Source organism: Hemiscyllium ocellatum, chromosome 35, assembly GCF_020745735.1.
Source record: "Hemiscyllium ocellatum isolate sHemOce1 chromosome 35, sHemOce1.pat.X.cur, whole genome shotgun sequence".
Classification (NCBI taxonomy): Eukaryota; Metazoa; Chordata; class Chondrichthyes; order Orectolobiformes; family Hemiscylliidae; genus Hemiscyllium; species Hemiscyllium ocellatum.
Genome location: NC_083435.1, coordinates 8,603,084 through 8,612,981, shown reverse-complemented (window position 1 = coordinate 8,612,981; position 9,898 = coordinate 8,603,084). Strand labels below are relative to the sequence as shown.

At 42.1% G+C, this 9,898-nt stretch overlaps 1 long non-coding RNA gene across 1 annotated transcript in view; it reads left to right on the top strand.

The window, feature by feature from the left end:
* The window catches only part of LOC132832505 (uncharacterized), an 89,432-nt gene extending 80,393 nt beyond the window's left edge, over window positions 1–9,039 (top strand). Inside the window, exon 3 of the long non-coding RNA XR_009646958.1 lies at window positions 8,988–9,039. This is a non-coding gene — a long non-coding RNA (uncharacterized LOC132832505). The remainder of the gene's footprint in view (window positions 1–8,987) is intronic.
* Window positions 9,040–9,898: the final 859 nt, after the last annotated feature.

The window sequence follows — 9,898 nt, the reverse complement described above, 5'->3', positions numbered from 1 at the left end:
GGTTACAGATAAATAGGTTTATTGAAATCACAAGCCTTCACAGCGCTACTGCTTCGACACGTGAGTCACCTGTCAAAGGAGCAGCGCTCGGAAAGCTTGTGATTTCAAATAAACCTGTTGGACTCTAACCCTGTGTCGTGTGACTTCTAACTTTGTTCACCCCAGTCCAATACTGGCACCTCCAGATCACAATTTTACTAATGATGCAAGCAGCTTAAATACTGAGGAATGAAGAATGTTTTCACTTTCCAGAATACATTTTATCATTTTTTAAAAATATACAACAAGGGAAGCATAACTAAGCATAAAAACTAGAAGTAGACATAAGCAATTCAGCCAGTCAAAACTACTCTGCCATCAAATAATGAGCAACAGCAGAATTAGGTTTGTTGTCATTTGTACATTTTTTCTGAAAATTATTGTAAAAATATCATAGTTCTATTACATTTTGGGAGCACTGCTGCACCTGAACAGAGATAATGACAAAGGGACTGCTTTACTGAGGACCTTTGCTTTCCAGTGTCATCCCGTCACCTTGAAAAGTTGAATGTGGGAGCTCAGTCGAATAATAAAAGTCGGGAAAAGGTTCCAGGCATGAGGCAGCAATGGAAAGGGATGATATTCTGGAGACAGTAATAAGGTAACAGAGGGAAATAGTGAAATGTGTGACACAGGAGGGGAGAGGCAAAGGGGCAGATCTTCAGAAGTTACTCAGTGTTAAACTGAATGGGAGTGTGAAAGAGAGCATCAGCATGAACTCAGCTAGAGTTGAGGGGCTGAAGGGGACAATTTTAAATTCCCAAACTCGATGAAAATGCATCTTTGTCACTTTTTAGCATTTGGAATTCCCCGTCAGGATTACAAATTCCAGTGCAGAATAGAAATAGAAGCACAGAGAAATCCCACCTCCACACTGGGAAAGAGGTGAAGACATGGAGGATAAGACTGAGTGGTTTGACTGAAGCAGGAAGTAAATGAAGGAAGGAGAGACACAAGATATTTAATTTGCTTTTCATTGCTTCATAGAATCCCTCCAGCATGGAATCAGGCCCTTTGGCCCAACAAGTGCCCACTGACCCACCGAAGAATAACCCACCCAGACCCATTCCCTTACCCTATATTTACTCCTGACCTAAACCTAACCTACATATCGCTGAACACTATGGGCAATTTAGCATGGCCAATTCACCTAACCTGCACACCTTTGGATCTTGGGAAGAAACCGGAGCACCCAGACCAAACCCACACAGACACGGGGTGAATGTGCAAACTCCACACAGACAGTCACCCAAGGCTGGAGTCAAACTCAGGTCCCTGGTGCTGTGAGGCAGCAGTGCTAACCACTGAGCTACATGCCGCCCCAGTTAGTGGTTACTTTAAATAAAAAGGTATGTTCAGCCTTAGACTTCTTCAATATGCCTCTCTCAGACTCAACTACAATGAATACAAAGAAGTCATTTATAAAGTAATAGATTTTTTAATCTTAAACCTGCACTGATCTGACAGTTAAGAAATTAATCCAGACCCTTGCACCACCATTTGTTAGAATCCTTATCCATTCTTACTTCAGCTTTTCAAACCTTTTCATTCTCAAAAATTGTGTTATGGTATGAAGTAAATGTGAGATAAATGCCACATCATTAATTTAAGTACTGAGTCAAATACTCTAATTTAATAATGGGCCTACTCCAACGATTAACTTTGATATATCTTTTAAATAAAAAGAATGTTGGGAATCAAATGTGCAAAAGCATTCATTAATGCTGACTTTTTAAACAGCTAGGTAATGAGATACTTTATTACTTGTCAGGAAAAGTCAACAGAAGGATACCTACACAGGGTGGGAGAAGGCTCCTCCAGAACATAAACATTACCAAAGATCATTTGGGCTGAAATCCCTGTTTCTGTGCTGTTTATGGTGCGTCAATAATCATAAGCCAAAAAAAACTGTAGTAAGGAATTAAACTTTTTTTAAAAACAAAGTTAACACAGGTATAGGTCTAAGTTAACCCTGTAAATCGGAGCCAAGTTTTTTAAAAAATCCATTTGTGGGATGAGGGCTTGGGCTGGCCATGCCTTCTTTTCCTGCCATTTACTGAGCAGTTATCCAATAGGTCCATTTTTGCTCATGTTGAATTTTAGCAAAGTGGTAGTTACCAATGGGAAACTTGAAACCTCCGGGATGTTTAGGAAAAATAGTATGAAGATCCAGTGGAATAATACAAATGTAGCAATTATTTAATGACTAACAAAAAGATCATGGATTCTTTCCTTTTAAAAAAAAACTAAGATTTTTGGAAGTGTATTTACCTCCTGGCTGATTTACCCTCGAGCAATATACCAATGAACACTAAGTCACTTACTCCTGCAGAATATTGCTGTCTGTAGTCTGTGGGTAACCAAAGTCCATTAACTCATCAAGTAGCTCATAGATTATAACAAAGTTATCATGAATACTTTCTTCCTTCTTCCAGCTCTTTAAACTACTCAGAAAATACGGGGAAAGTAAAGGGGACAGAAATGTCAATGTCGAAACACCATGACTAATATAGTTCAAGTATAGTAATGATGAAGTTCAAAAATCAACACCTTTTACTGCAGGTAAGAGAATGCAAACTCAAGCTTACAAAACCCACATAACAGTTTGCAGCCTCCTCTAAGCAGACACAGACTCCTATTGTTGGGAAAGGAACAAAAGAAGACAAGGCAATCAAAGCCACACAAGTCTTGATTACACAGAGGTAGCTGAGCTTTCAGGGCTAGATAATCTTAGTCAATGTAGGCAAGTCTAATAGAGTCAGCTATCTCAATCAGTACCTAAAAGTTAATCTCAGAAATAGCCTGCTGAAGGGTCTAGAATCAGGGGATAGAATTAATAAATTAGAGGATTCATGTCTGAGACTGAGACAAGAGATTCGTCTCTATGTTCTGAGGGTCATTAGTTTGTGGAATTCTCCTTCCCAGACAGTACTGGATGCTAGGTCATTGAAAATGTTTGACCATGAGTTGCATAGTTTTGAGCAGCAAAGTTATCAGTTGAAGACAAACGGATATAAAGCTATAAAAGAATTTGCAAGAAAAGGATGTGTGTCTGATTTCATTCTTCACTATCTGGCCTGGAATTCATTTACCGATCTGTGACAAACTTAGAAAAGCCTCATGATTTTGACAGCACGAGCATTTAACACATGCACTAGAGCATCAAAGTTCTCAAAAATAATTGGAGAATCACTATCTCTGTAACAAAGCAACAAACTGTTGTGTAAAATGACACATTTCAGAAATGAACATTTGCATTCTGTATATGGGTGAATAACAGGATACATAGGGAGTTTTCCAACTTGTTTAATTCCACCGTCTATGCAAACCAATTTGAAAACCTTTAAAACATTTAAAAAGGAAATGGGAAAGCTACTGATTCACTAGAGCAGCGAGATATTTTGGGGATGGGAGGAAGAAATAAAACTAATATCCTCACCTGTACTACGTAATATTGAAAAACAAACACTAGAGGGACACACGCATTCTCCTGGAGGTTGCGACAACTGTAGAGATTGGAGACATTTTTTACAAACCCACCGACTCTCACAGCTACCTGGATTACACCTCTTCCCACCCTACCTCTTGCAAAAATGCCATCCCGTTTTCCCATTTCCTCCGCCTCCGCCGTATCTGCTCCCAGGAGGACCAATTCCACCAACAGAACACACCAGATGGCCTCCTTCTTTAGAGACCGCAATTTCCCTTCCCACATGGTTAAAGATGCCCTCCAATGCATCTCATCCACATCCCGCACCTCTGCCCTCAGACCCAGCCCTCCAACCATAACAAGGACAGAACGTTCCTGGTGCTCACTTTCCACCCTACAAATCTTCACATAAACCAAATCATCTGCCGGCATTTCCGCCACCTCCAAAAAGACCCCACCACCAGGGATATATTTCCCTCCCCACCCCTTTCCACCTTCCGCAAAGACCGTTCCCTCCGTGACTACCTGGTCAGGTCCACGCCCCCCCTACAATCCACCCTCCCATCCTGGCACTTTCCCCTGCCACCGCAGGAACTATAAAACCCACACCTCCTCCCTCATCTCTATCTAAGGCCCTAAAAGAGCCTTTCACATCCATCATAGTTTTACCTGCACATCCACTAATATCATTTATTGTATCCGTTGCTCCCGATGCGGTCTCCTCTACATTGGGGAGACTGGGCGCCTCCTAGCACAGCACTTTAGGGAACATCTCCGGGACACCCGCACCAATCAACCACACCGCCCCGTGGCCCAACATTTCAACTCCCCCTTCCACTCTGCTGAGGACATGGAGGTCCTGGGCCTCCTTCACCGCCGCTCCCTCACCACCAGATGCCTGGAGGAAGAACGCCTCATCTTCTGCCTCGGAACACTTCAACCCCAGGGCATCAATGTGGACTTCAACAGTTTTCTCATTTCCACTTCTCCCATCTCACCCTAGTTCCAAACTTCCAGCTCAGCACTGTCCCCTTGACTTGTCCGGACTTGTCCTACCTGCCTATCTCCTTTTCCACCTATCCACTCCACCCTCTCCTCCCTGACCTATCACCTTCATCCCCTCCCCCACTCACCCATTGTACTCTATGCTCCATTCTCCCCATCCCCACCCTCCTCTAGCTTATCTCTCCACACTTCAGGCTCACTGCCTTTATTCCCAATGAAGGGCTTTTGCCCGAAATGTCGATTTCGCTGCTCCTTGGATGCTGCCTGAACTGCTGTGCTCTTCCAGCACCACTAATCCAGTATTTAACCTACTGGCCATAATCGTTTTCACCGCTCTGCACCCTCTCCAAACAACTGGAACCATATAATCTCCTGAGAGATATTAAGAATCAACTCCAGGATTTTCAAATATTGAGTGCAGTAAAACAAGAAGAAAAATTCTCACATAATAACAGATCACAAAAGAACACATTGCAATCTGCAGAGCATCTACAAACATTAATATGTGAGCAAAAACAACTGGAAAGTTCCATGATTTCGAGCAAAGTCCAGAAAGTCCTATTGATAAACAATACAGCTGGAAAGAGATAAGAAAATGTTTAATCATTATGCTATATTGGGTGGGGTCAGGTTGGTGGACCAGCTGGCATGAGAAAAGGCAGCGTAATAGCTGGAAAGGGATAGAGTTGTATGGATGGGACAGAACACCCTTGTATCTAGCTTAGTAAACATTCAATGTTAACACAATTAATTGGCAAATTAGTCAATGACAAATAAATGAGACAGAGCTTAGTCTCATATAAGCATTCTGCATTAGCTGGTGTGATGATAACATATGGAATATGAACAACAAACTTGAACCATTCTGAAGTTGTGAGGCTGACCAGTTTGAAGGAGCTCCTCTCAGGTCCTGAACGTGACTATATTAGGAGGTGAGATGACATCCAGTTCAGACAGTCTTTCAGTCTTTTAGAAACATAATTAAGAAAATGAATAATTGAAAAGTGGGTAGAAATAAGTCAGTGCAATATACAAATTATCTGTAACTAACTTAGTGAAGCTGATGAGGTTGTACATATTAATGATGTTGTTTATGGACTTTCATTTAAATTCTCCAAAGTTTCATCTAAGAGACTGCCAACAAAATGAGAGCATTTTGAATTGGAGGTAACCTGTCTGCTTGGATAGGGAATTAGTTACAAGGCAGAAGTGAGAAAGTTCATTCATCTGTATGCACCAAACTAGGGGCATATTCCAGGCATCTCTGCACCAGGAACACTACTTATATATATAAATAAAGCAACGTGGAAGGAATAGAGCTGCATATCTAAATATGCTCACAACTCTCAGCGAAAAGGTACAGCAACTAATGTTGATAGCAGCAAAAAGTTGCCAAGGAACACAGATAGATAAGGTGAGTCAGTAAAACTGAGACAAAAAAAAACATTCGATGTGGGAGAGCATGAGATCATTCACTGTGGCTCAAACAAAGTTCGGTCAGAACATTATCCAAATGGTCACAAGTCAGGAACTGTCCTGGAGCAGATTTGGGAGTTCAACCAAAGCAAAGTTAGTGGACAGGTACAAAAGTAAATTTTAAAAAGGTGAATGGATATTACCTTTTATCACAAGATGGCTGAATTCAAAGGGAAAAACAGTACAGCAAAAAGAGAAATCATTTTCTCTATTGGGATAGTCCAGAACAAGGAAACATCATTATAAAATCAGACCCAAGTTGTTCATGGATGCTATCAGGAACAGTATTCCACATTTTTACTGGCATTTGTCCATCCACAACAATCTACTTCGAATGGGGTGCCTTTACAAGGTGTGCCTTTGCTGAAGTTCAATCCTTGACAGGTAATAGTGCGACACATGAAGCCAATAGTCTCTGTGGATTTGTCTGTAAATTGGCATAAGATACTTAAGCCGCTGATCACTAAAGTTGCGGACGCCAGCCCAAAGGTGGCTTGCTATTTGCTTGCACAGTTCCCAAGTACAATAACCAACATTCAGAAGCTTCATGTCAAGCTTGCAAACATCTTCAAAGTGAAACTTGCAGATTGTACTGGTTATCTGGTTCCCAGATACAGAAAGCCATCCGACATATGATTGCTTTCCATCTTTGAAATAGCCTTGAGCCAATGAAGCCACTACTGTTTCATGAATGCTAACAAATGTGGGAGCACACTACCTTTGTGCACTTGTTCTGCGAGGACATAACATGCTGCAAAGATAGAAACTGTTGAACTTACAGTCAGAGACAGTCCAACTCTCCATGCTGAACAGATATCCCAATCCAATCTAGTCCCACTTGCCAGCATCCAGCCCATAACCCTCCAAACCCTTCCTACTCATATACCCATCTAGATGCCTTTTAAATGTTGCAATTGTAACAGCTTCCACCACTTCCTTTGGCAACACATTCCATACATACTCCACTCTCTGCATGAAAAAGTTGCCCCTTGAGTCTCTTTTATGTCTTTCCCCTCTCACCCTAAACCTATGCCCCTAGTTCTGGACTCCCCCACCCCAGGGAAAAGACTTTGTCTATTTACCCTATTCATGCCCCTCATGATTTTATAAACCTCTAAGGTCACCCCTCAGCCTCCAATGCTCCAAGGAAAACAGCCCCAGCCTGTTCAACCTCTCCCAATAGCTCAAATCCTCCAACATCCTTTTAAATCCTTTCTGAATGCTTTCAAGATTCACAACATTCTTCCACCAGGAAGGAGATCAGAACTGCACGCAATATTCCAAAAGGAGCCTAACCAACATCCTGTACAGCTGCAACAAGACCTCCCACCTCCTGTAGTCAGTACTCTGAACAATAAAGGAAAGCATACCAAACGCCTTCTTCACTATCCTATCTACCTGTGACTCCATTTTCTAGGAGCTATGAACCTGCACTCCAAGGTCTCTTTGTTCATCAACACTTCCCAGCACCTTGCCAATAAGTCTATAGTCCTTCTAAGACTTGCCTTTCCAAAACAGAGCACTTGACTTTTATGTAAATTAAACTCCGTCTGCCACTCCTCAGCCCATTGGCCCATTGAACAAGATCCCATTGTAATCTGAGGTAACCTTCTTCGCTGTCTACTACACCTCCAATTTTAGTGTCATCTGCAAACTTACTAACTATACCTCTTATGCTCACATAAGATCACTCTAGCTAGTCTCCACTCAACAAACAGACCAACTGAGAATTACGCACCAGAGGCAAAAAACTGGGCAAATGTAACTAAAACTACATTCTCAATTACTCAGACTGACTCATAAATCCATCAAGAAAGAGACACAAAGGAGAGTAAATATTGCAGAGCAGGTAACCCAAATAGTTTATTTGCTGATCAATTTGTTCTTTGCTAGGTTGAGAGGTTTGGTATTTTGAGGCATGTGTACAAAGGTTGAGATATATATCATTGATGCTAGTTGTTGCTGAAAGCAGTCAAATTGCAAAACAAACATACTAATTACAAAATGCATGCCTCAGGGACACAGAAGAGACCCATTTTGCCCCAAGTTTTCTGATCTATTAGTTGGGCATTGTCGATTCTGGAAGGATCTGTTTGTAAGAACAGAGCAAATTAACAACACCCTTTTGAAGGTTCCAGTGCTATTTGCTAAATGTGAAAGCTCTCTTCTCACAGAGTGACTGCTGGCCAATACAAGACCTCAACATCTGTGATCTTTCAGAGCAGCTGTTCAGAATCAGCTTTGTGAAGGATACAATATAAGTTATTATATTTGATCCACATGACTTGGACCACTCCATGTGACAGGATTGGTGTGAGGGAGCACTCTTCCTCTTTCTCCATCAGAATAGACATGAAGTGTTCAATTTCCAACATCTCCACATCTCCCCATAATTCCAACAAATCAGGACCTTAAAATGAGACCTTCATGTCTATTTTATTTTAATCTTCCGGCATTTATATCGTCAAGTATTTCATCTACAGATAATGTAAAGTTTGGAAATTCAGTGGCATATTTAGTGATGACTGATTGTCGATGGTGATTTCAAGCACTTAACTCCTGACATCTGACCCTAATTGTAGAGCCAGGCCATTCTGATATCAGGAATGATGTGACCACCTCAGAAACCCAGCTCCTTTTCCAGATCCCAATCTGAACCAAAGCAGATTCTCAGAAAATGGTCCAAGTCCAGAAGAATGGATGCAGCTTCTCTGTGAATTTATTCCCTTTGAAGGTGTGGAGATAGGATGAGATGTCTGCATTGTAAAATGAAACTATCGCAGACTCATAACTGAATTAAACTCCCACTTTCCTGGGGATCTCAACAATGGGAAGAGGGGATTCCGGAGAGGAGTTTATATTAAACTGATTCCAATACCACCCAATGGTCCAGAAACCAGTCTATGGGCTCAAACTGACCCGTCTTTTCCTCTCCACAGACTCAGCGGCTACTCCCAGAATCCAGTACTAATTCTGCACCACCTCCACTTCCCAGTAATGTCTCTCTAATGTGAATCCCTCTGATCCTTATGCACAGGGCCAGATTATAAACCTGTTTGCAACATGAGGAAAGCTCCTCTGGATATGAGACCATCTCAAACTCTTCAGCTCCTTGGACAACTCGAGCTGTGGATTTGCTGTTTCCACATCCAAGGTCACAAAGACTGGGAGAAAAAGCAGAGAATTACAAAGTAGGTGCATGTGTGTGGGATGAGATTGTTGGGGTGGGTATGTCTGTGTCTGTGTGTGTATATGTGTGTGATGAGGTTTCTGAGGTGGTCTTTGTTGGGATGGTGGTTTTAGGAGTGTGTAGGAGTTAGTTGGTTGTGCATGTAGAGGTGTAGAGGGAAGGGAGTATAAGTCTGATGGTGAGAGTTGGGGTTATGCTTGGTTTTTGTGGGTGGTATGTGCTTGGTTGTGCACAGGAGAGGTGTTTACGTGTGGGTGGGAGTGTATGTAGGTGAGAGAATCAGCAGGATGCGTTTGAGGCTCTTTATATTTGGGGTGATAGTTAGGTATGTATCTGCGGGGAAGATTTGGGTGTATGGGGAAGCATGTGTGGGCATAATGTTTTTGGTGTGTTTTGGGGGGGTATTTACTGTGTGCAGCTGGGTATGAGTGTCTACACGTGCATGTGTGTGAGGTTTGAGTGGGTGTGTGCATTTGAGGGAGTGGAGTGGGTGTGTTTTGAGGATGTTTATTTGGAGTTTGCGAGTGCATGTTGTGAGGTTGTCTATGTGGGGAAGGAGTGTGTGTGGCGTGATGCAAGTTGTGCATGTGACAGGGATGTGCTGGGTGTGAATTGTGGGGATGGAGGGTCTGGGTGGGTACAAGCATGTGTGTGTAAAGCTTTATACATATATATGTATATATGCATAGGTCTGTGCCTCTATTAGATTAGATTCCCTACAGCGCGGAAACAGGCTCTTCGGCCCAACCATTCCACAC